Genomic DNA, 26667 nt, shown 5'->3' on the forward strand with positions numbered 1-26667 from the left:
CCCTCAGAGCCTTTTTCACAGTGATGTTTACATTATTTAAACTTAAAGGACACATCTGTTAGTGGGATTTGCGTGTTCACAAGGATTTGAATCTTAAAGGACTGAAACTCTTAAAGGCTGACTTTTATATATGAACCTACGGGAAGGACACAAACTCAAAGCCTCCTAGGACCTAGCAGCTATGTACAGGAGTGAAGGAAGCCAGGTGGGCAGGAGTGACCCTCCAAGGTGGCACCTTTTCAACAGGTATCTATAGGCAACTTGTTAGCAGGATGCTCCTGTAGCAATTAAGAGGTTGGAGGGGTTGGGCTCAATTTGCAACCGACACACCCTGGAGTGGGAAGTCAGGGTGTGGCTCTTTTCCTGTCCTGGCCAGACTCGTCACCCTCTGCTGGGAAAACCAGGTCATGCTTCTCGAGGAGGGATAGTTTCCTTATTTTTTTTTAAATGAAGCTGTAAATCTGGATTTTATGTCAAATATTTTGATTTTTAAATGTTAGAAACTAATTTCAACTGTTGAAACTGTTTGGGGGAAGGGCAAATAATGCCATCAGTGGGTTGAATGGCCTTTTAGGACCTCTGCTGAGGGGGGGAGCTTGAAGAAAGACAAGGTTCCTGAAACCATAGCATGTAAAGCGGGGGAAGGGCATTTGGTGACGAGAAGGAGGCTGATCCGAATCTCCCAGGACAGACTGAAGACAGGTAGGATTTCTGTTTTATGTTTCTTAAAGGAAGACACAGTTTTTCACAGCTGAGTAACCCTGCCTCAGTGAGGGGCCACCCACATGTGGCCACACACTTGGAGACATGGGTGCCGAGAGCAGAGAGTCAGGGGTCTCTGAGGCTGCAGGTACAGATGCTGATGTCCCTGCCAGGCCCAGCTGTCCTGCCCCAGGCCCACCTCTGCCTAGGAACTGTGTCTCGGGTGGGGGAGAGGCATGGAACATTCTGATCGAGATGGCCAGCAATATAGAATCTCAGAATCTGTGTGCTGTAAACAGTCATCTGTTCAACCCTATTGCTTTACACAAATAAAGTGACCCCAGAAAAGGGAGGGACCCCTCTCTCCCTCACCATCACACAGCTGGCTTATGGCTGAGTTGACACTATGCCTCAGGCCCCTGCACACCAGTGCAGAGCTGGTCTAGAAAACCTCCCCATCCCTAGCCACCATCCTAACTCTGGGCAGAGTGATCCTAAAAGGGGATTTGTGAAATAAAACGTCACATGCAGCTTCATCTTGCTACCTTTTTAAAAGTTTCACAAGCCAGGGGAAAAATCCATGCATCCCAGTCTGGGGATCAGAAAAGACAGACGTCAGTCATTTCATACTTTGCTTAATTCTAATAAAGAACTTACCAAGAGTGGGTGCCTTGACGCTCTTTCAAGCATTTGACACACATTACTATATTTAATCTCCATTCCTATCCCCATTTTACAGTTAGGGGGTGGGGGCATTTGTGGTTCAGTGGTAGAATTCTCACCTTCCATGTGGGAGACTGTTTCCGGCCAATGCATCTGATGCATAGCCACCACCCATCTGTCAGTAGAGGCTTGCATGTTACTATGATGCTGAGCGGGTTTCACTGGGATTTCCAGGCTAAGGTGGACTAGCAAGAAAGGCTTGGCTATCTGCTTCCAAAGCTCAGCCAATGAAATCACTATGGGTTATAATAGTCTGACCCACAAGTGATCACGTGGATGAAGCAGGGCTGGGCAGCATGTCGCTATGTTGTGTGTGGGGTCACCATGAGTCAGGGGCCAACTTCAAGGCAGCTAACAACAGTGTAGGGGAACTGAGGCTTTAGGAAGCTAAGACAACTGCCTAAGAGTTCACAATTAGTAATGACAGAGACAGAATTTGACCCAGGTAGCCTGACTCAGAGCCATAATGTAATAAATATGGTATCCATAGCTGAGCTTCAGCTCTGACTCAGCTCCCATGAGACATTAGCTCTCAAAGGTTCAGTTCCCAGAAATCTCTCACCTAGAACACCTCCCAGCACACTGGCGTCTGGGGAGCTGGCCAGCTCTGCTGCAAAGCCCCACCGTGGGCTCACTTGATCATACACATTTTGTCCAGGCTCTGAAACGTGTGCTTCCCCCCTTATGCCAATTAGGCAACACAGATGGTCTGATTCCTCTCAACAGTTAACCGCTCAACATTTACAGAGAAAAATCTGCAAGCTTTATTTCAAATATGAAGTGTCAGCCCAAAGGAAAATTCTCTCAATTATTCTCTTGGCAGGGGGCAGGGCGGAGGGGGCGGAGGAACAGGAGGAATTCCAGTGGAAGACTTTCTGCAACTATGACCAAAATGTCATAGAATGTGTACCCTATAATGGCAGAGTGTCTCAATCTCAGAGGGATACATATAAACAGCGGAGATAATTGGAGTCATCATTCTGACACCTGAAAGGATGACAAGCTACCTTTAACCCACCCATAATCAGCAGAGTGCCCTGTCACTGTGGATCGCTCTCCCAGTCTCTGGAATATCACATTAGCAAGCTGGCTGACCTATTACAGGCCTGTAATTCTTTCATATACTCAGCACCAAAGTGGATAGGATTCAAAACAGCTTCCTTGTCTCTGACTCACATCCAAATGTTTAATAGCAGCTAAGTACCTTACTAAGCAATTGAATAAAATAATGCATTCAAACCCCAGAAAAACCTTTTCGGGCCTCTTTTTATCTCTACATTTTGCTGATGGAGAATGGATTGTAATTCAAATTCATATACTGGGCACATGCCATGCTGTAGTTTTTTTTTTTTTTTTTTTTCCTTTGTAAAACTCAAGCATTCCAAACTATTGGAGGAGTTAAGCAATTTTGATCATTTTGAAATGAGCTGTCAGATTTAATCTCTGCTAAAGAGACACAGGGCAAATGTATTTTGGAGCTTGTTATATAATTTACAGATTATTTTTGCAATTTATATTCCATCAAATCGGGTATATTAGGCTCTCAGAAAGCACGTAATGATCAATTAATTTCAGCAGAGCAACCCCGGTGGCACTTATGGGACAGACATGATTAGACCTTTTTCTAGCTGAGTCCCAAGGTCAAGTCATCAAATGTGACCGATTACATTTTCTAATGGTTTCTCTATGCCCATTAAAGAGCACTCAACTATTCAGACTCTTCTCTGAGCACGACATTCAAAATCTGCTCTGATGGCTCCTGACAAGCAGGAATGTATTCTCTAAACTTTAACCACATAAACAATAGCTAACCACTTGTAATTGAGTTTAAATTGATTTCAGGTGGCTTCAGAGAAAAGCAATTTCTGCAACAGATTAACCTCTTAATTAAAGCATATTAAGAATACTGTCAGGTGTAGAAATTCTGCTACAGCAGAAAATTATGCCTCATTGACATTCATTTAGGGATGAATTGCTGTTCTGTTCCCAGGTAACAAGTTACTTATTTGTGGGTCTCCCTCATTAGGTCAATGCAAGACTGGTTTCAATCTTCAAAATATAGAAGACGGGACAGGGCATGAGGAAAAGGAGTATCTGAGAAGGGTAAGATGAAACAGGCATTGTTGTTTTTACTGACCTTGTACGTAGATCTTCAGAAAGTTATTCTTTTCCAGGAACATGATGCTTCTGCAAAAACCATTGCTGTTGTTAGTTGCCATCAAGTCAGCTCCAACTCATGGTGAACGTACGTATAACAGAACGAAATGTTGCCAAGTCCTGCACCATCTTCATAATAATTGGTATATAAGAGCCCATTATTGCAGCTACTGTATAGTGTCTCACAACCTAGAGGGCTCATCTTCCGGCATTGTATCAGACACTATTCTGTTGTGATCCATTGGGTTTCCACTGACTAATTTTTAGAAGTAGATCACCAGGGCGTTCTTCCTAGTCTGTCTTGGTCTGGAAGCTCCGCTGAAACCTGGCTGCCATAGGTGACCCTGTTAGTGTTTGACATACCTGTGGTATAGCTTCCAGCACCACACCAATACACAAGACACCACAGGATGACAAACTGATAGATGGGTGGTGGCCAGAACAGAACAAAACAATAAATGCCCTTAAGTCCCTGAAGAAGGACATCTTGCTTGGTAAAGTACAGTGTCGGCAAAAACGAGGAAGACCCTCAACGATATGGATTGACACAGTGGCTGTCACAATGGGCTCAAACATAGCAAGGGTGTGAGGACGGTGCAGGATGGAGCAACATTTCATCCTGTTGTACATAGGGTCACTATGAGTCAGAGCCGACTCGATGGCACCTCACAACGACAACAAAACTTGCTGAGGAATGAGGAAAAATATATGCCCACCTCACCAATAACAAACAACTGAACAAGTTTCTGCTAGGTATTCCTCCGTGCACTTGGACGACATCCCCATCCTCCTCATCCTTGCTATCCACAAGTGGTCCGCAGGCCAGCATCACTCAGGAGATTGTTAGAAATGCAGAATCTCAGGCCCCTCCAGACCCACCCCAGACCTGTGAAATTAGAATCGACATTTTAGCAAGATCCTCAGGTAATTCGTTTGAGAAAATCTGCAGTTGGATTCTGTAGTTTCAGTCTGTATCTATACAACATCAGAAACATTTGGTCAATTTGGTAAAAAAAAATAGGCAATAAAGCTGGTTTAAGCATCATGTGGACCAAACAATTTCCTCTGCACTTTTCATTTTTCATCTGTCTCTGGTCTAGACCTTCTTCTTCTTCTTGTTAGCTGCTATCTAACTGGCCCTGACTCTCAGCAACACCACGTTTCATTTAGCAACAGAACAAAATGCTGCCCGGTTCTGTGCCATTTACATGATCGGTTGTGGATCAGACTACTGTGATCCATAGGGTTTCCACTGGCTGATTTTCAGAAGTAGATCAGCAAGCCTCTCTTCCTAGTCTGTCTAAGTCTGGGTGCTCCTCTGAAACCTGTTCATCACAGCTGCACACACGCCTCCACTGACAGACAGGTGGAAGCTGGGCTTGAGGCGGAAGATCTTCCTAGATTCCTGTATTCCATACCCTGGCTGCGAACACCAGGTGAATTCAGATCCAGGACATGGGACATACAGAGAGCACCTGACTTGGACAGCAACTGGTTTTAGAATCAAGATTTATCCCTCTGCGGACTCCATGGTCTGACCCTGGTGCTTTCCACTCTTAGGCATTGAAATCCTTGGCCCATATCCCTGAATGGGCCTTAGCCTCTGTGATCCTGAGCTAGGAATTTTTTGTATTTCTTGCTTTGTTTTAAGGTAGGTAGGAGTTATGTCATGTTGTTGTTGTTGTTGTTAGGTGCCGTCCTGTCAGTGCTGACTCATAGCAATGCCATGTACAACAGAACAAAACACTGCCCCATCCTGCACTATCCTCACAATTGTTGTTATGCTTGAGCCCATTGTTGCAGCCACCGTGTCAGTTTATCTCATTGAAGGTCTTCCTCTTTTTTTGCTGACCCTCTACTTTACCAAGCATGATGTCCTTCTCTAGGGGCTGGCCCCTCCTGATAACATGTCCATAGTATGTGAGAAGAAGTAATCTGGCTGTACTTCTTCCAAGACAGGCTGGTTCATTCTTCTGGCACTCCATGGTATATTCCATATTCTTCTCAAACACCATAGTTCAAAGGCTTCAATTCTTCTTCAGTTTTCCTTATCCATTGTCCAGCTTTCACATGCATATGAGGTGATGGAAAATACCATGGCTTGGGTCAGGCACACCTTGGTCCTTAAAGTGATATCTCTGCTCTTGAACACTTTAAAGAGACTGTTTGCAGCAGGTATGCCCAATGTAATGCATCATTTGATTTTTTTGTTTTAATTTTTATTGCGCTTTAAGTGAAAGTTCACAAATCAAGTCAGTCTCTCATACAAAAATTTAAAAGCACCTTGCTATATACTCCTAATTGCAATCCCCCTAATGAGACAGCATACTCCTTCCCTCCACTCTCTCTTTTTGTATCCATTCAGCCAGCTTCAGACTCCCTCGACCCTCTCATCTCCCCTTCAGACAGGAGATACCAACATAGTCTCATGTGTCTACTTGATCCAAAAAGCTCATTCTCCAACATTACCATTATCTATCCCATAGTCCATTCCAATCCCTGTCTGAAGAGTTGCTTTGGGAATGGTTCCTGTCTTAAGCTAACAGAAGGTCTGGGGACCATGACCCCTGGGGTCATTCTATTCTCAGTCAGACCATTAAGTCTGGACTTTTTATGAGAATTTGAGGTCTGCATCCCACTGCTCTCCTGCTCCATTAGAGGTTCTCTGTTGTGTTCCCTGTCAGGACAATCATTGATTGTAGCCGGGAACCATCTAGCTCTTCTGGTCTCAGGCTAATGCAGTCTCTGCTTTATGTGGCCCTTTCTGCCTCTTGGGCTCATAATTACCTTGTGTATTTGGTGTTCTTCATTCTCCTTTGCTCCGGGTGGGTTGAGACTAATTGATGCATCTTAGCCGCTTGCTAGCGTTTAAGACCCCAGAAACCACTCTCCAAAGTGGGGTGCAGAATGTTTTCTTAATAAATTTTATTATGCCAATTGACTTAGATGTCCCTGAAATCATGGTCCCCAAACCCCTGCACCTGCTACACTGGCCTTTGAAGCGTCCAGTTTATTCAGGAAACTTCTTTGCTTTTGGTTTAGTCCAATTGTGCTGACCATTCCTATATTGTGTGTTGTCTTTCTCTTCACCTAAAATTGTTCTTATCTACTATCTAGTGAAAACCCCTGCCCCTCCCTCCCTCTCTTCCCCATCTCATGACCATCAAAGAATATTCTCTTCTCTGTTTAAACTATTTCTCCAGTTCTTATAACAGTGGTCTTATACAATATTTGTCCTTTTGCAACTGACTGATTTCACTCAGCATAATGCCTTCCAGAATTCTCCATGTTATGAAATGTTTCATGGGCTCATCATTGTTCTTTATCAATGTGTAATATTCAATTGTGTGAATATACCATAATTTATTTATCCATTCATCCATTGATGGGCATCTTGGTTGCTTCCATCTTTTTGCTATTGTAAACAGTGCAGCAATGAACATGGGTGTACGTATATCTGTTTGTGTAAAGGCTCTTATTTCTCTAGGATATATTCCAAGGAGTGGGATTGCAGGATCGTATGGTAGTTCAATTTCTAGTTTGTTAAGGAAGCGCCAAGTTGGTTTCCAAAGTGGTTGTACCATTTTACATTCCCACCAGCAGTGTATAAGTGTTTCAGTCTCTCTACGACCTCTCCAACATTTATTATTTTGTGTTTTTTGGATTAATGACAGCCTTGTTGGAGTGAGATGGAATCTCATTGTAGTTTTGATTTGCATTTCTCTAATGGCTAATGAATGTGAGCATTTCCTCATGTATCTTTAGCTACCTGAATGTCTTCTTTAGCGAAGTGTTTGTTCATACCCTTTGCCCATTCTTTAATTGGGTTACTTGTCTTTTTGTAGTTGAGTTTTTGCAGTATCATGTAGACTTTAGAGATCAGATGCTGGTCAGAAATGTCGTAGCTAAAAACGTTTTCCCAGTCTGTAGGTAGTTTGTTTACTCTTTTGATAAAGTCTTTGGATGAGCATAGGTGTTTGATTTTTAGGAACTCCCAGTTATCTGGTTTCTCTTCTGCATTGTTAGCAATGTTTTGTATACTGTTTATGCCATGTATTAGGGCTCCTATCGTTGTCCCTTAAATATAAAATCATTTTAGATTTTATATTTAGGTCTTTGATCCATTTTGAGTTCCTTTTTGTGCCTGGAGTGAGGTATGGGTCTTGTTTCATTTTTTTGCAGATGGATATCCAGTTATGCCAGCACAATTTTTTAAAAAGATTGTCTTTTCCCCATTTAACTGACTTGGTCTTTGTCAAATATCACCTGCTCATATGTGGTTGGATTTATGTCTGGATTCTCAATTCTGTTCCATTGGTCTATGTATCTGTTGTTGTACCAGTACCAGGCTGTTTTGACTACTGTGGTGGTATAATAGGCTCTAAAACCAGGTAGAGTGAGGCCTCCCACTTTGTTCTTCTTTTTCAGTAATGCTTTACTTATCTGGGGCCTCTTTCCCTTCCATACGAAGTCAGTGATTTGTTCCTCCATCTCATTAAAAAATGTCATGGGAATTTGGGTTGGAATTGCATTGTATGTATAGATGGCTTTTGGTAGAACAGACATTTTTACAATGTTAAGTCTTCTTATCCATGAGCAAGGTATGTTTTTCCACTTATATAGGTCTCTTTTGGTTTCTTGCAGTAGTGTCTTGTAGTTTTCTATGTATAGGTCTTTTACATCTCTGGCAAGATTTATTCCTAAGTGTTTTATCTTCTTGGGGGCTATTGTAAATGGTGTTGATTTGGTGATTTTCTCTTCGATGTTCATTTTGTTGGTGTAGAGGAATCCAACTGATTTTTGTATGTTTATCTTGTATCCTGATACTCTGCTGAACTCTTCTATTAGTTTCAGTAGTTTTCTGGAGGATTCCTTAGGGTTTCCTATGTATAAGAGCATGTCATCTGCAAATAGAGATACTTTTACTTCTTACTTACCAATCTGGATGTGCTTTATTTTCTTATCTATCCTAACTGCTCTGGCTAGGACCTCCAGCACAATGTTGAGTAAGAGTGCTGATAAACGACATCCTTGTCTAGTTCTCGGTCTCAGGGGAATGCTTTCAGACTCTCTCTATTTAGGATGACGTTGGCTGTTGGCTTTGTATAAATGCCCTTTATTATGTTCAGGAATTTTCCTTCTATTCCTATTTTGCTGAGAGTTTTTATCATGAATCGTTGTGGAACTTTGTCAAATGCCTTTTCTGCATCAATTGATAAATTCAGGTGGTTCTTGTCTTTTGTTTTATTTATATGATGGATTACATTAATTGTTTTTCTAATGTTGAACCATCTCTGCATATCTGGTATGAATCCCACTTGGTCATGGTGATTTATTTTTTTGATACGTTGTTGAATTCTGTTGGCTAGAATTTTGTTGAGGATTTTTGCATCTAAGTTCATGAGGGAGATAGGTCTATAATTTTCTTTTTTTGTGGTGTCTTTACCTAGTTTTGGTATCAGGGATGTGTAGGCTTCATAGAATGAGTTTGGGAGTATTCCATCCTTTGCTATGTTCTGAAATACCTTTAGTAGTAGTGGTGTTAATTCTTCTCTGAAAGGTTGGTAGAACTCTGCGGTGAAGCCATCTGGGCCAGGGCTTTTTTTGTTGGGAGTTTTTTGATTACCTTTTTCAATCTCTTCTTTGTTATAGGTCTATGTAGTTGTTCTACCTCTGTTTGTATTAGTTTAGGTAGGTAGTATGTTTCTAGGAATTCACCCATTTCTTTTAGGTTTTCAAATTTGTTAAAGTATAATTTTTCATAGTAATCTGATATCACTTTTTTAATTTCCATAGGGTCTGTTGTAATATCACCCATCTCATTTCTTATTTGTGTGATTTACTTCCTCTCCTGTTTTTCTTTTGTCAGTTTGGCCAATGGTTTATCATTTTGTTGATTTTTTCAAAAAACCAGCTTTTGGTCTTGTTAACTCTTTCAACTGTTTTTTCTTTTTCATTGAATTCTGCTCTGATTTTTATTATTTCCTTTCTTCTAGTGCCTGGAGGTTTGTTTTGTTGCTCTCTTTCTATTTGTCCAAGTTGTAGGGGTAATTCTTTGATTTTGGCCCTTTCTTCTTTTTGTATGTGTGCATGTATTGATATAAATTGACCTCTGAGCACTGCTTTCGCTGTGTCCCAAAGGTTCTGATAGGAAGTGTTTTCATTCTCATCGGATTCTATGAATTTCTTTATTCCATCCTTAATGTCTTCTACAACCCAGTCTTGAGCAGGGTATTGTTTAGTTTCCAAGCATTTAATTTCTTTTCCCTGCTTTTTCTGTTATTGTTTTCCACTTTTATGGCCTTATGGTCAGAGAAGATGCTTTGTAATATGTCAATGTTTTGGATTCATCTGAGTCTTGCTTTATGACCTAATATGTAGTCTGTTCTAGAGAATGTTCCATGTGCTCTAGAAAAGAAAGTATACATGGCTGTTGTTGGGTGGAGTGTTCTGTATATGCCTATAAGGTCAAGCTGGTTGATTGTTGCTTTTAAATCTTCCGTGTCTTTTGTTTTTGGTCATTTAAAAAAAAATTTTATTGTGCTTAAGCAAAAGTTTACAAATCAAGTCAGTCTCTCATACAAAAATTTATATACATCTTGCTATATACTCCTAATTGCTCTCCCCCTAAATGAGACAGCCCGCTCCTTCCCTCCACTCTCTCTTTTTGTGTCCATTCCACCAGCTTCTAACCCCCCTGCCCTCTCATCTCCCCTCCAGATAGGAGATGCCAACATAGTCTTAAGTGTCTTCTTAATCCAAGAAGTTCATTCTTCACCGGCATCTTTTCCTATCCCACTGTCCAGTCCAATCCCTGTCTGAAGATTTGGCTTTGGAAGGACTGGGGGCCATGACCACCGGAACCTTCTAGTCTCTGTCAGACCATTATGTCTGGTCTCTTTACAATAATTTGGGGTCTGCATGCCACTGCTCTCCTGCTCCCTCAGGGGTTCTCTGTTGTGTTCCCTGTCAGAGCAGTCATCGGTTGTAGCTGGGCACCGTGTAGTTCTTCTGGTCTCAGGATGATGTAGCCTCTGTTTTATGTGGCCCTTTCTGTCTCTTGGGCTCATAATCACCTTGTGTCCTTGGTGTTCTTCATTCTCCTTTGCTCCAGGTGGGTTGAGACTAATTGATGCATCTTAGATGGCTGCTTCCTAGTGTTTAAGACCCCGGCACCACTTTCCAAAGTGGGATGCAGAATGTTTTCTTAATAGATTTTATTATGCCAACTGACTTAGATGTCCCCTGAAACCATGATCCCCAGGCCCCTGCCCCTGCTATGCTGGCCTTCAAAACATTCAGTTTATTCAGGAAACTTCTTTGTTTTTGGTTTAGCCCAGTTGTGCTGGCCTCACCTGTATTGTGTATTGTCTTTTCCTTCACCTAAAGTAGTTCTTATCTACTGTCTAATTAGTGAATACCCCTCTCCTATCCTCCCTCCCTCCCTCCTCGTGTAACCATCAAAGAATATTTTCTTCTCTGTTTAAACTGTTTCTTGAGTTCTTATAATAGTGGTCTTATACAATATTAGTCCTTTTGCAACTGACTAATTTCACTCAGCATAATGCCTTCCAGGTTCCTCCATGTTATGAAGTGTTTCACAGATTCCTCACTGTTCTTTATCGATGCGTAGTATTCCATTGTGTGAATATACCATAATTTATCTATCCATTCGTCCACTTGGTTGCTTGGCACCTTGGTTGCTTCCATCTTTTTGCCTTTGTAAGCAGTGCTGCAATGAACATGGGTGTGCATGTATCTGTTCGTGTAAAGGCTCTTATTTCTGTAGGATGTATTCCAAGGAGTGGGATTGCTGGATCATATGGTAGTTCTATTTCTAGACTTTTAAGGAAGTACCAAATTTGTTTCCAAAGTGGTTGTACCATTTTACATTCCCACCAGCAGTGTTTAAGTGTTCCAGTCTCTCCACAACCTCTCCAATATTTATTATTTTGTGTTTTTTGGATTAATGACAGCCTTGTTGGAGTGAGATGGAATCTCATTGGATCTTTCGTGTCCGTACTGAGCTTCTTTCTGGATGTCCTGTCTTTCACGAAAAGTGGTGTGTCGAAGTCTCCTACTATAATTGTGGTGCTGTCTATCTCACTTTTCAATGCTGTTAGAGTTTATGTATCTTCAGCCCTGTCATTGGGTGCGTAAATATTTAATATGGTTATATCCTCCTGGTATATTGTCCCTTTAGCTATTATATAGTGTCCTTCCTTATCCTTTATGGTGGAGTTAACTTGAAAGTCTATTTTGTCAGAAATTAATATTGTCACTCCTGCTCTTTTTTGATTGTTGTTTGCTTGATATATATTTTTCCCATCCTTTGAGTTTTCATTTGTTCGTGTCTCTAAGTCTAAGGTGTGGCTCTTGTAGGCAGCATATAGATGGATGGTGTTTTTTTTATTCCTTCTGCCACTCTCTGTCTCTTTATTGGTGCATTTAGTCCATTTACATTCAGCGTACTTATGGATAGGTGTGAGTTTAGTGCTGTCATTTTGATGTCTCTTTTTGTGTGTTGTTGAGAGTTTTTTTTTCCCCACTTAATTTTTTGTGCTGAGTAGTTTATATATTTTCTTTTCCTCTTCTTCACTGTTATTCATTTTTTTTCTGCTGAGTCTTTACTTTTTTCTTGTATTTTATTTTGATGAGTAGGATAGTTAGTCTCCTTTGTGGTTTCCTTAATATCTACCCTTATTTTTCTAAGTTTAAAACTAACTTTTATTTCTTTATATCGCCTTGTCTTCCTCTCCTTATGAAAGGTCTATGACTACATTTCTTAGCCCTCTTTATTATTTTAATGTTGTCTTCTTTTACATAGTGACATCGCTATTTCCGTTTTGAATTTTTTTTTTTCTTGATTTATTTTTGTGATTTCTCTTTCTGGGTTAACATCTGATTGTTCTGTCCAGTGTTCTAGTCTTGGGTCGATACCTGATATTGTTGATTTTCGGTTTGGTTTTAAGAATTGCCTAAACTTCTATTTATCTGGAAATGTCCTATTTTCACCTTCATAGGTAAGCGACAGTTTTGCTGGATATATGACTCTTGGTTGGCAATTTTTTTCCTTCAATTCTTTATATAAGTCATCCCATTGCCTTCTTGCCTGCATGGTTTCTGCCGAGCAGTCCAAGCTTATTCTTATTGTCTCTCCTTTCTTGGTGAATTTTCATTTATTCCCTATCTGCTGTTAAAATTCTCTCTTTATATTTGGTTTTGGCAAGTTCGATTATACTATGTCTTGGTGATTTTCTTTTAAAATCTATCTTATGTGGAGTTTGATGAGAATCTTGGATTGATATCTTCTCATCTTTCATGAAATCAGGGAAATTTTCTGCCAGGAAATCATCAACAATTCTCTCTGTATTTTCTGTTATCCCTCCCTTTTCTGGTACTCCAATCACTCGTAGGTTATTTCTCTTGATAGAGTCCCACATGATTCTTAAGATTTCTTCATTTTTTTAAATTCTTTTAGTTGATTTTTCTTCAAATATATTGGTGCCAAGTGCTTTATCTCCAAGGTCACCAATTCTGCCTTCCACTTGCATGATTCTGCTCCTCTGACTTTCTTTTGAGTTGTCTAATTCTGTAATTTTATTGTTAATCTTCTGAATTTCTGATTGCTGTCTCTCTACGGATTCTTGTAACTGTTTAAATTTTTCATTAGGTTCTTGAGTAACCTTTTTAATGTCTTCAACTGTTTTCTTTGTGTGTTCCTTGGCTTGCTCTGCATTTTGCCTGATCTCCTTCCTGATATACTACAATTTTGAATTCTGCTTCCAGTAATTCCAGGAAGCCACCTTCATCCAGAAGATCCTTTGATTCTCTGTTTTGAGAACTTGTTGAAGTGATCGTGGTCTGTTTCTTTATGTGGTTTGATACTGACTGTTGTCTCCTAGCCATCCATACGTTATTGTGTTAGTTTATTTTATGTTTGCTTAGTGTATCCTATTTTCTTGCTTTGTTTTGTTTTGATATGCCCAAATGGGTTGCTTGAGTGAGCTAGCTTGATTATTTTTGCTTTTGGAGCTCTGACGTCCTGTCATCAGATGGCTAGAGCTGTTACCAGGTATATGAGCTTATGAGTCCATTCACTTTTCTTGTGTGGCTTCATCTCAGGTGTCCAGGTAGCTGGTCATCAAGTGTGTGGTACAGACCCTGTCCTACAGTCTTAGAGGGGCAGGGGTGTTTGATGTAGGTACCAGTTTATGGTTGCAGCAGGGGGCATGCTCTGAACAAGGCAGGGGCTGAGAACCATCCCCTGAGTGTCTCTGAGGAAAGTATGGCCCTGTTCCCTAGAGCATACAGGTGGGTGGGTTCTGCAGACAAAACATGGGCACCCAATGCTTTTGATTGTAAGGACTGAGGGGTACCAGTTACCCTTGGACCCCTGTCAGGGGTGGCTGGGTGACTTGAGTGGAGCCACAGTCCTTATGTCCCTGATGTGGTTAGGTGAGGGCTCTGTTTAATGGGCAAAGTTGTGTCAAATATCAAACACCTACCTCTCATCACACAGCTTAAAGAGTTGCAGTTTGCTGGCAAGGGCCAATTCCCCTGAAATAGCCCCCGACAGGCATACAGGGGGGAAAGGTATTCAAAGTCCACAGACCATTTAAGTCTGGACAGGAACCGCTTCTGTCCTGAGCTCTCCATGTTAGTGGAGCTGGCAAATTATCTTTCCCCAGTTGTGAATTTATTCCTTCTCTAAGTTCGGAAGCATGGCTCAGACCACTTAAATGGGCCTACATCGGGCCCAGGGAAATCACCAGCCACTGAAGCCAGCTTGGGTGTGGAAGGGGGCACAGTAAAACATACGCAAGTACTTAGCTTTTGCCGAGAGCACTGTTCTTCTCTGGTTCTGGAGGTGTGAGTAGGCTGTGCAGCTGGCTGCATCTCCCTGAGGAAACCGGCCAAATGCTACTACCAGTCCACCACAGCCGCTCCTGGTAATGGTGCTTGAGGGCTCCTAGCAGTTCAGGTCCAGTAACTATTCCCTGCTTCTGAATGGACTCTCCTTCCCCTGCCGTTCAGTCTGTTTTCTAACTTTGCCTTTGATGTTCAGGGCTTCTAGCTTGTCATAAAAATAATCATTTCACTTGATTTTTTGGGTCTTTGTTGTAAGAGGGATCACCAGAAGCATCTGGCTATTCTGCCATCTTGGTCCTGCCTCTCTCCTTTGATTTATTGAGTGCAGATTCCATGGGTTTTGATTGTGGATCCAAGTAAAATGAAGTCCTTGACAACTTCAATCTTTTCTCCGTTTATGATGATGTTGCTTATTGTTCCAGTTGTGAGAATCTCGATTTTCTTTATGTTGTGGTACAATCCATACTGAAGGCTGTTGTCTTTGATCTTCATCAGTAAATACTTCAAGTCACCTTCACCTTTAGCAGGCAAGGTTGTGTCATCAGCATAACGCAGGTTGTTAATGAGTCTTCCTCCAATCCTAATGCCCTGTTCTTCTTATAGTACAGCTTCTTGGATTATTTGCTCAGCATACAGATTGAGTAGGTATGGTGAAAGGGTACAGCCCTGAGGCATACCTTTCTTGACTTTAACCACACAGTATCCCCTTGTTCTGTTTGAGTGGCTGCCTCTTGGTCTAAGTACAGGTTCCTCAAGAACACAGCAAGAGTTCTGGAATTCCCATTATTTGCAATATTATCCACAGTTTGTTATGATCTACACAGTTGAATGCCTTAGCATAGTCAATAAAACACAGGTAAACATCTTTCTGGTATTCTCTGCTCTCAGCCAGGACCCCTCTGACAGCAGCAATGATATCCCTTGTTCCATGTCCTCTTCTGAATCCAGCTTGAATTTCTGATAGTTCCCTGTCAATGTACTGCTGTGACCATTTTTGAATGGTCAGCAAAATTTTATTTGTGTGTGGTATTGATATTGTTCTATAATTTCTGCATTCAGTTGGATCACCTTTCTTTGGAATGGGTACAAACACGGATCTCTTCCACTCAGTTGGCCAGGTAGCTGTCTTCCACATTTCTTGGCATAGACAAGCACATGCTTCCAGTCCTGCATCCATTCATCGAAACATCTCAATTGGTATTCCGTCAATTCCTGGAGACTTGTTTTTTGCTAATGCCTTCAGTGGAGCTTGGACCTCTTCCTTTAGCACCATTGGTTCTTGATTGTATGCTACCTCTTGAAATGGTTGAACAGTGACCAATTCTTTTTGGTACTGAGTCTCTGTGTATTCCTTTCATCTTCTTTTGATGTTTCCTGCATCATTTAATATTGCCCCACAGAATCTTTCAATATATTGGAACTCGAGGCTTGAATTTTTAATTCATTCTTTCAGCTCGCAGAATGCCAAGAATATTCCACCCTTTCGGTTTTCTAACTCCAGGTCTTTGCACATTTCATTATAATACTTTACTTTGTCTTCTCAAGCCACCCTTTGAATCTTCTCTTCAGCTCTTTTACTTCATCATTTCTTCCTTTTGCTTTAGCTGATCTACATTGAAGAACAAGTTTCAGAGTCTCTTCTGACATCCATTTTGGTCTTTTCCTTCTTTCCTGTCTTTTTAATGACCTTTTGCTTTCTTCATGTATGATGTCCTTAATGCCATTCCACAACTTGTTTGGACTTCGGTCATTAGTGTTCAATGTGTCAAATCTGTTCTCAAGATGGTCTCTTAATTCAGGAGAGATATACTCAAGGTCGTACCTTGGCTCTTGTGGACTTGTTCTAATTTTCTTCAGGTTCAACTTTAACTTGCAGAGGAGTAATTGATGGTCTATTCCACAGTCAGCCCCTGGCCTTGTTCTGACTGATGATATTGAGCTTTTCCATTGTCCCTTTCCACAGACGTAGTAGATTTGATTCCTGTGTATTTGATCTGATGAGGTCCATGTGTATACGTTGTTGAAAAAGAGGTATTTGCAATGAATAAGTTGTCTGTCTTGCAAAATTCTATCATGTGATCTCCAGTGTTGTTTCTCTCACCAAGGCCATATTTTCCAAGTACAGATCCCGATCCCTCTTCTTTGTTTCCAACTTTTGCATCCCAATTTTCAGTGATTATCAATGCATCATGATTGCATGGGTGATCAACTTCAGACTGCAGGAGTTGGTAAAAATCTTCAATTTTTTCATCTTTGACCTAAGTGGTTGGTGCACAAATTTGAATAATAGTCATATTTACTGGTCTTCCTTCCTTGTAGATGTATAGATATTATCCTATCACTTACAGCGGTGCACTTCAGGATAGGTCTTGAAATGTTCCTTTTGATGATGAACATGATGCCATTCCTCTTCAATTTGTCATCCCCAGCATAGTATACCATATGGTTGTCTGATTCAAAATGGTCAATGCCAGTCCATTTCAGCTTACAAATGCCTAGGAGATATATATATATATATATACACATATACATATATATCCTTTTTTTAAGTTTCAGGTATACAGAAAAATTGTGTGAAAAAGTATCGAGAGTTCATCTTCCATTAGCATGGTACATTAGTTATAATTTATGAATCAATATTGATACATTTTTATTAACTAAAGCCCATCATTTATACAAGGTTCACTGATTGTATTATACAATTCTGTAGGTTTTGATAAATGTGGTATCATGTGTCCAGCATTACAATATCATACAGAATAGTTTCACTGTTCATCCCTTCCTCCTCCCCTTGAGCCGCCCTGGCAATCACTGATCTTTTTACTATCTCTCTAGTTTTGATTTGTCCAGAATATCATATAGTTGGAATCATACAATATATGGCTTTTTCAAACCAACTTCTTTCATTTAGCAATACGCATTTAAGATTCCTCCATATCTTTTTATAGCTTGATAGCTCATTTCTTTTGATTGCTGAATAACACTCTATTGTATGGCTGAAGCACAGTTTGTGTATCCATTCACCTATTGAAGGAAATCTTGGTCACACCCAATGTTTGGTAATTATGAATAAAGCTGCAATAAATACTCATCTGCAGGATTCTGTGTTGACGTAAGTCTTCAGTTCATTCGGGCAAGAGCCTGGGGCTTTGTTGTTGTTCTCTGAACTTGCATTTTTTATCCTACCCACCTGTTCTCAAGATACCTGCTACCTGCCTAACCTTAGGTTAGTGACATATTGTCACCTCTAACCTACCCAATAGCTAATAGCCTCCAGCCCACCTTTACTGTGGTTTGTGGTTGATAAAGTCAAACAAGAAAGCAGTTGTACCCGATGCCCAGGCGTTTTTAATAACGTTGGGTTAGCACTGTGAATCTCAGCTTTGGCTGGTGTTAGAATTCCCTGAGAGAGTCACAGTTTCTGTGCCAAGGGCCTGTCCCAGACCGATTAAATCAGAATCTCAGGTCCTGAGTATAAGTAGTTACAAAGCTCCTATGTGACTTCACATGCAGTCAGGGTTGGTAAACACTGGTTTTGAGAAACTTCTTGGACCAGCCATGCCCGACCCCACTCCCTCCTCTGTGCTTCAGTAGCAATTTATTTGTCCTGGTATTCTACTGAGGTCCCCAGGTAGCATGAACAGTTTGCAGTCAGCTGCTTACCTAAAGGTTGGTGGTTCAAACCAACCAAGCGGCACTGCAGAAGAAAGCCCCGAAGATCTGCTTATGTAAAGATTACAGCCAAGAAAACCCTATAGAGCAGTTCTGCTCTAACACACTGGGTCTGTGTGTGTCCAAACTGACTCAATGGCATCCAGTTCGGTTTTTGGTTTTGTATTCTACTGGAGTCTACAGGTGCTGCAAACAGTTAACGTGCTTGGCTGCTAACCAAAAGCTTGGCGATTCAAATCCACCCACAGGAGGTTTGGAAGAAAGGCCTGGTGGTCTGTTCCTCAAAAACCAGCCGTTGAAAGCCTTATGGAGGACAGTTCTGCTCTGACACACGTGGTCGCCATGAGCCAGAGTCAACTGGATTGTATTCTATTCCATCTCCCCCCATGTGGAGTCTGTTTTATTCATTCTGTGTGCCTCTCGCTATTCCTGTTAACACAAAACAGCATTTAGAAAATAAACTTTTCATTCACTAGCAGCGTCTTCGTTGCTAACTACACGAAGCTGGCCAGAGGAGGGCAAACAGGTAAGATGGACAAACAGACCTGGCGTCACCCAGCAAAGACAAGGGAAGCAGGTCAGAAATGGCCTGGATTCCTATTCCCTCCGCCTACTGCAGCAGGTACTCCTAGCTGCCCCTGTGCAGGCTCAGACCCCTTCAGGAGTGGGCCCTGGGCTAGGAGCTCCGGCCAGGGTGGCACACTGCTGCCCTCTCTAAAAAAAAAAAATTTTTTTTATACCACTCGTTAATCACAGGCCTGAGAGACATTGATCACAGCACCTGGCATCCTCTCTGCTTTGCCTCCAAAGACTTAGAACTACCGCTGAGGGACACACTGGGTCTGGGGTGGTATTTTTCTTTTTAGGACTGTTTACAAGTGGAGGTACATTTGCTGAATATTATGTTGAATCTCTTCCTGAGTGTTTGTCTGCCTTACCTCTAGGGGTGCAGTGGTCATGAATACTTCCCTTTTTATGAGTCCTCTGCACCAGCCATGCACCATAAATTGGGGTAAGTTAGAGTGGCCAGTGTAATATCCAGCCTGCCTAAGCTCTCTCTTGCACAGTCTTAGCAATACATTGGCTAATGAGTGTAGGTTCTTCCTCCCCCACCTTGCACTCCATCCCGGCTGCAATCCACACAGTAGTTCCCACTCACTGGAGACAAATGAATCTCTCTGTGTAGACATCACAATGGGGTCAGTAACTACTGCAGTCTGTCAGTTTACTGTACTGTAGTGGCTTACATGTTGCTATGCTACCAGTATTTTAAATATCAGCAGGGTCACCCAGGTTTCAGCAGAGTTTCAAGACTAAGACAAACTAGGAAGAAAGACCTGGCAATCTTCTTCCAAAAAATTGCCAATGAAAACCTTGTGGATCACATAGTACACGGTTCGACTCACTGGCTTTGGACAAGCCATCGAGAAGAATCATTCTCTGGAGGAGGATATCATTTTTACAAAGTGAAGGGCCAGCAAGGGCAAAGGAGACTCTGGGAGAGATGTATTGGCACAATAGCTGCAACGATGGGCTCAAACATGCCAGCAATCAGGAGGATGCAGGACTAGGCAGCATTTTGCATGACTTAGAGTCGACTCAATGGCCGCTATCTCTCTGTATCTGTCTGTCTGTCTATCTACCTATCTATCTCTTGCAGTGGCTGAGAAATCAAAAGACTTTCAACTTGAACCTCTTGGTTTACATTTACCTCTCATTTCTTAGGAGAATCAACCATAAATTGGGGTATTTGAGAACTAATGTGGTTCCCCTTAGAACTCTCTGCTGCAAACACTGTTCTCTGAAGGACGGTGTATTGCCTGGAGAACTTCCCATATGCTAGCCTGGGCCTGCTTGGAGGCTAGAGGGATGAGCCTGACCTGGAACACACCATTTGCTGTGTGGAGGGGAGGCTGATGGACCACACATCCACTATTGTTTTTTTTTTTTTTTTCTGAGATATAAGGATGTCAGGGGGCCATACTCTCGGGGTTTCTCCAGTTTCTGGCAGACCAGAAAGGCTGGTCTTTTTTTTTGTGAGTTAGAATTTTGTTCTACATTTTCCTCTAGCTCTGTCCAGGGCCCTCGATTGTGATCCCTGTCAGAACAGTCAGTGGTGGTAGCCAGGCACTGTCTAGCTGCACCGGACTCAGTCTGGTGGAGGCTGTGGTAGTTGTGGTCCACTAGTCACTTGGACTAATCTTTCTCTTGTGTCTTTGTTTTCTTCATTCTCCCTTGCTCCTGACAGAGCGAGAGCAGTGGGGTGTCATAGATGGCTGCTCACCAGCTTTTAGTGCCCTAGGTGCTACTCACCAAAGTAGAACTTAGAACATTTTCTTTACAAACTATGTTATGCCAGTTGAGCTAGGTATCCCGCAAGACCATGATTCCCGCAGCCCTCAGCCCAGTAATTCGGTCCCTCAGGGAGTTTGGATGTGTCCATGGAGATTCCATGACCTTGCCTTAGGCAAGCTGTGCTGGCTTCCCCAGCACTGTGTACTTTTTCACCCTTCACCAAAGTTACCACTTATCTATCATCTATTTAGTGTTTTTCCCTCACACCCACCACTTCCCACCCCCACATAACCATCAAACATTGTTTCTTTTTGTGTGTAAACCTTATCCTGAGTTTTTATAGTAGTGGTCTCACACAATATTTGTCATTTAGTGACTGACTTATGGACACCTAGGTTGTTTCCATTTTTTGCTCCTGTGAACAATGCTGCAATGAACATGGGTATGCATTTGTCTACTCGTGTGACGGCTCTTATTTCTCTAGGATATATTCCTAGGAATGGGATTACTGGATCGTATAGTATTTCTTTCTCTAACTATTTAAGGAAGCACCCTGTCATTTTCCAAAATGGTTGTACCACTTTGCATTCCCACCAACAGTGTGTAAGAGTTCCAGTCTCCCTGCAGACTCTCCAACATTTGTTATTTTCTGTTTTTTTTTTTTTTTTCTTTTGATTCATGCCAGTAATGTCGGGGTGAGGTGGTATATCATTACGGTTTTCATTTACATTTCTCTAATGGCTTGTATAGCAAGCATTTCCTCACGTATCTGTTAGTCACTTGAGTGTCTTCTTTGAAGTGTCTGTTCATTTCCTTTGCCCATTTTTTAATTGGGTAATTTGTCTTTTCATTGTCAAGGTGTCGGATTTTCCTGTAGACTCTTTAGAGATTAGACCTTTGTCAGATTTGTCATAGCCAAAAATTTTTTCCCAGTTCGTAGGTTCTCTTTTTACTTTTTTGGTGAAGTCTTTTGATGAGCGTGTTTAATTTTTAGAAGATCCAAGTTACCTAGCTTATCTCCTGGTGTTTTGTGTTGTTGGTTATGGTCTGTATTCTGTTAATGCTGTGTACTAGGGCCTCTAGAGTTGACCCAATTATTTCTTCTATGATCTTTTTAGTTTTTGGTTTTATATTTAGGTCTTTGATCCATTTTGAATTGATTTTTGTGTGTGGTATGAGGTATAGGTCCTGTTTCCTTTTTTTGCAGGTGGACATCCAGTTGTGGCACCATATTTCTCAAAAAAGATTGTTTTTGTCCCCATTTGATGGAATTTGGGCCTTTGTCAAAGATCAAGTGACCATAAGCAGATGAATTTCCATCTGGGTTCTCAATTCTGTTCCGTTGGTCAATGTATCTGTCATTGTACCAGTACCAGGCTGTTTCAACTACCATAGCTGTATAGTAGGTTCTGAGGTCAGGTAGTGCAAGTTCTCCTACTTTATTCTTCTTCTTCAGTAGCACTTTACTTATCCAGGGCTTCTTCCCTTTGCATATAAAGTTAATGATTACTTTTTCCATTTCTTTAAAGAATGCTATTGGTATTTGGATTGGGATTGCATTGTATTTGTAGATTGCTTTGGGTAAAATCCACATTTTCACAATGTTAAGTCTACCTATCCGTGAGCATGGTATATTTTTCATTTATGTAGGTCTCTTTTGGTTTCTTGCAGTAGTGTTTTGTAGTTTTCTTTGTATAGGTCCTTTACATCCTTGCTTAGATTTATTCCTAAGTATTTTGTTTTTGTCAGGGGCTATTACAAATGGTTAGGTGCTACAGCTGCTAACCAAAGGATCAGCAGTTCGAATCCGCCAGGTGCTCCTTGGAAACTCTATAGGGCAGTTCTACTCTGTCCTATAGGGTAGCTATGGGTCTAAATCGACTCGAGGGTTCTGGGTTGGGATTATAAATGGTATTGTTTTCCTGATTTCCTTTTTGGAGATCTCTTTATTGCTATATAGGAATTCAACTGATTTTTGTACGTTTACCTTGTATGCTGCTATGCTGCTGAATCTTTCTATTAGTTCCAGTAGTTTTCTTATGGAGTCTTTCAGGTTTTCTACATATAGTATCATATCATCTGCAAATAGGGACAGTTTTACTTCTTCATTACCAATTTGGATGCCCTTTATTTCTTTTTCTTGCCTTATTGCTGTAGTTAGGACTTACAGCACAATGTTAAATAGAAGGGGTGATAAAGGGCATCCCGTTTTGTTCCTGTTTTCAAGGGTAATGTTTTCAGCCTCTCTCTATTAAAAATGAGGTCAGCTGTTGGTTTTGCATAGATGCCTTTTATTATGTTGAGAAATTTTCGTTCTATACCTATATTATCAAGAGTTTTCATCAGGAAAGGGTTTTGAACTTTCTTGAATGCATTTTCTGTGTTGATCGAGATGATCCTGTGATTCTTTTATTTATGTGGTGGATCATGTTGATTGATTTTCTAATGTTGAACCATCCTTGGATACCTGATATGAATCCCACTTGGTCCTGGTTTATTATTTTTTTGATATGATGCTTAGTTCTACTGGCTAGAATTTTGTTTAGAATTTTTGCATCTGTATTCATGAGATATATTGGTCTGTAATTTTCTTTTTTTGGTGTCTGCCTGGTTTTGGTCCCAGGGTTATGCTGTCTTCATAGAAACAATTCAGAAGTATGCCTTCCTTTTCTATGTTCTAAAGTAGTTTGAGTAGTACCAGTATAAGCTCTTCTCTGAATATTTGGTAGAATTCTCTAGTGACGCCCTCTGGGCCAGGGCTTTTTTTTTTTTTTTAACCTTTCAATCTCTTCTCTTGTTATGGATCTGTTTAGATTTTCAGTTTCAGCTTGTGTTAGTTTGGGTAGGTAGTGTGTTCTAGAAACTTGTCCATTTTCCCTAGATTTTCAAATTTGTTGGAGCTTAGTTTTTCATAGTACTCTGTTATGATCCTTTTTATTTCAGCTGGGTCTGTTGTAATGTCCCCCATTTCATTTCTTATTTGGGCTATTTGAGTCCTCTCCTGTTTGTCTTTTGTCAGTTTGGCCAATGGTTTGTTGATTTTGTCGATCCATTCAAAGAACGAACTTTTGGTTTTGTTGATTCTTCCTATTTTTCTATTCTCTGTTTCATTTATTTCTGCTCTGATCTTTATTATTTCCTTTCTTCTGGTGGCCATGGGCTTCTTTTGCTGTTCTCTTTCTATTTGTTAAAGTTGTATAGATAATATTGTGATTTTGTACCTTTCTTCTTTTTTGATCTGTGCATCTATTGCTATAAATTGACCTCTGAGCACTCCCTTTGCTTGTCCCGAAGGTTTTGGTATGATGTGCTTTCATTCTTGTTTGAGTCTAGGAATTTTTTTATTCTGTCTTTGATTTCTTCTATCACCCAGTGGTTTTTAACCAGGGTGTTATTCAGTTTCCATGTATCTGATTTTTTTTTCCTTGCTCTTCTTGTTCTTACGTCTACTTTGATTGCATTGTGATCAGAGAAGATACTCTGTATTATCTCAGTATTTTGGATTTTGTTGAGGGTTGCTTTGTGGCCTAAGATGTGGTCTATTTGGGAGAACATTCCATGTGCACTGGAAAAGAATGTGTACTCTGCTGCTGTTTGGTGGAGTGTTCTATATACGTCTATGAGGTCAAGTTGGTTGGTCGTGGCCTTTAGATCTCCTGTATCTTTGCTGAGTTTCTTTCTAGATATTCTGTCCTTTACTGAGAGTGGTGTGTTAAAGGCTCCTACTATTATTATGGAACTATCAATTTCTCTTTTCAGTGCTGTTAGAGTTTCTTTACTGAGACTTTATGTTTTTCATTTTCATTTTGATGAGTAGGTTTGTTAACTTTCTTTGCGGTCACCTTGAAATTTACCCCTATCTTCCTAAGTTTAAACCATTCTTTTATTGCTTGATAACACCTTCAGTTTCCCTCCATTTGAAAATTCTATACTGACACCATTTATTCTCTTTTATTGTTCTGACGTTGTTGCCATTTACACATTGATGTCTCTGCTTCCCTGCTGTAAATTTTTTAGCATTGTTTTATACTCGAGAGCTCATTATCTAGGTTGGTATCTGGCTGATGCTGTCTTATGTGTCAGATTCAGGCTATTGTCTGATGTTGGTTCTCTTACTGAAAGACTCCCTTTAATAATTCTTGTAAGTTTGGTTTGGTTTTTACATATTCCCTTAACTTCTGGTTACCTGGAAATGTCCTAATGTCACCATAATATTTTAGCAAGAGTTTTGCAGGATATATTATTCTTGGTTGGCAGTTTTTTTTTTTTTTTCTTTCAAGGTTTTATATATGTCATCCCATTGCCTTCTTGCCTGCATAGTTTCTACTGAGTAATCAGAGCTTAGTCTTATTGTCTCCTTTTTGTATGTGACTTTTCATTTTTCTCAAGGTGCTCTCAGGATTCTTTGTCTTTGGTTTTATCAAGTGTAATTACGATATGTCTTGGTGTTTTTATTTTGGGGTATAACATATGGGGTTCATTGAGCTTCTTGGATAGTCAGCTTTTCATCTTTCATGACAGAAGGGAAGTTTTCTGTCAGCAAATCTTCAGTGATCTTCTTTGTGTTTTCTGTTTTCTCCACCTGTTCTAGCACTCCAATCACAAGCAAATTTTTGCTTATGATTGTATCCCACCTCGTTCTCAGGGTTTCCTCATTTTTCTTCATTCTTTTCTCTGATTTTTCCTCAAAGTGGTAGCCAAGGATTTGTCTTCAGTTCCACTGATCCTGTCTTCTATTGTTTCGAATTTGCTCCTGAAGCTTTCTATTGCACTGTCCATTTCTGACATCTTGTTGTTTATCTTTTGGATTTCTAATTGCTGTTGTTGTATGATTTCTAGTTGTTTATTTATTTTGGCATTTTTTTCCTGTGTTATTTTCCTGATTTCTTCCATTTTTTGTCTGTATTTTCCATCATTTTCTCTATTTTTCCTTACTTTTGTCTTCATTTTCCTTCCTCTGTTGGAGAACCCTGGATATTAGAGTTCTGAATTCCCCATCAGGTAGCTCCAGTGCCTTTTCTTCTAGCAGACCATCTGATGTTTTATTTTGGTCGCTTTCTGGAGCCATCTCCTGGCTTTTTTTTTGTTGTTGTTGCTGTTTTGTTTTATGTTTTGGTATTGTCTGCTGCCCCCAGGACATTCAGGAATTATTTTCTTCATTTATTCATTGTAGATTTGATTGTTTTGTCTTTTTTTTTTTTTTAATAAATTTGGTTATGTCTGGGCAGGTGGGCTGGGTACGTTTTGTTGCTTACTTACCTGTGGGCACAATACTCACCACCTTGTCCAAGTGGGCAAGGCTGGTCATTCAGCTATGGTGCTGCAGCGTGGGTCCAGCAGCGGTGGAGGAGTAGGGATTTGGCATGAACTGGGGTCAACAGAGCAAGGCTGGGGGGCCAGTGCAGGGCCGGGCCCATGGGACCAAATCAGTACTGTTCAGGGGCTTAGCACTCAGAGCATGGTGCATATAGGCAGGAGGGAAAGGAGAGGATATGATGTACAGAGATAAGTGGGTGGGTGAAAGAAGAGAAAGAAACAAAGACCAAAAAAAGGAAAAAATAAGTAAAAAGGATAAAATGAAAAAAGTAAATAAAATGGGAATGCTGCAGAATTCAGAGGGTGGGGGTGGGGCAGACCTGGCAAGGCTGTGTGCTGGCAGCTCTCTAGCTGAGTGGTGTGGCTTGGCCTGTCAAGAAGTAGCATGGGTGGCACATGGCGCTAGGTGGGCCTCACCCACACTTATTCTGATCTGATGTCTCAGCCTTGAAGTCCAAGTGCTGGGCCAAGGTGCCTGGATTGAATTGTGAAAACCAAACAGGTGCTTGTCACTTCAGGCTCCCTGATTATCTGGCTTTAACCTCTGGACACCCACCCGGCCACTTCTCTGCCTGCTCTTGCTTCCCTGTTTGGACCTCTGAACTCTACCCTTTTCCAGCCTAGTTGGATGTCAGTCTGTGGGCATGCCTTCTGGTTTGGCCGGACAATTTGGACTTGGACTCAGCTTTACCTTTGTGACTCACACTGATCAGTCCTGATTCTTATGTCACCACCTGGCCCTCTGGCCACAATCTCCAGGTCCCCTTACACCTCTAGATTGTCAACATCCAAGCCTGACCTCCTTTCAGTCCTAACTCCTTCTGGTCGTTTCTGACTAATGATTCTTGGGACCAGGCACAGAAGGAGCCACCTACTCACTTCTCGGTAGAGAGTCAGGTCTGCACTGGTGCAGCTGCTTGCCCTTGAAAC

At 41.0% G+C, this 26667-nt stretch overlaps 1 long non-coding RNA gene across 1 annotated transcript in view; it reads left to right on the top strand.

The window, feature by feature from the left end:
- Positions 1-385: 385 nt before the first annotated feature.
- LOC126058368 (uncharacterized) overlaps positions 386-26667 on the top strand; it is a 76105-nt gene continuing 49823 nt past the window's right edge. Inside the window, exons 1-2 of the long non-coding RNA XR_007513210.1 lie at positions 386-702; positions 3452-3528. This is a non-coding gene — a long non-coding RNA (uncharacterized LOC126058368). The remainder of the gene's footprint in view (positions 703-3451; positions 3529-26667) is intronic.

The sequence above is a fragment of the Elephas maximus genome, chromosome 14 (genome assembly GCF_024166365.1).
Source record: "Elephas maximus indicus isolate mEleMax1 chromosome 14, mEleMax1 primary haplotype, whole genome shotgun sequence".
NCBI classification, from domain to species: Eukaryota; Metazoa; Chordata; class Mammalia; order Proboscidea; family Elephantidae; genus Elephas; species Elephas maximus.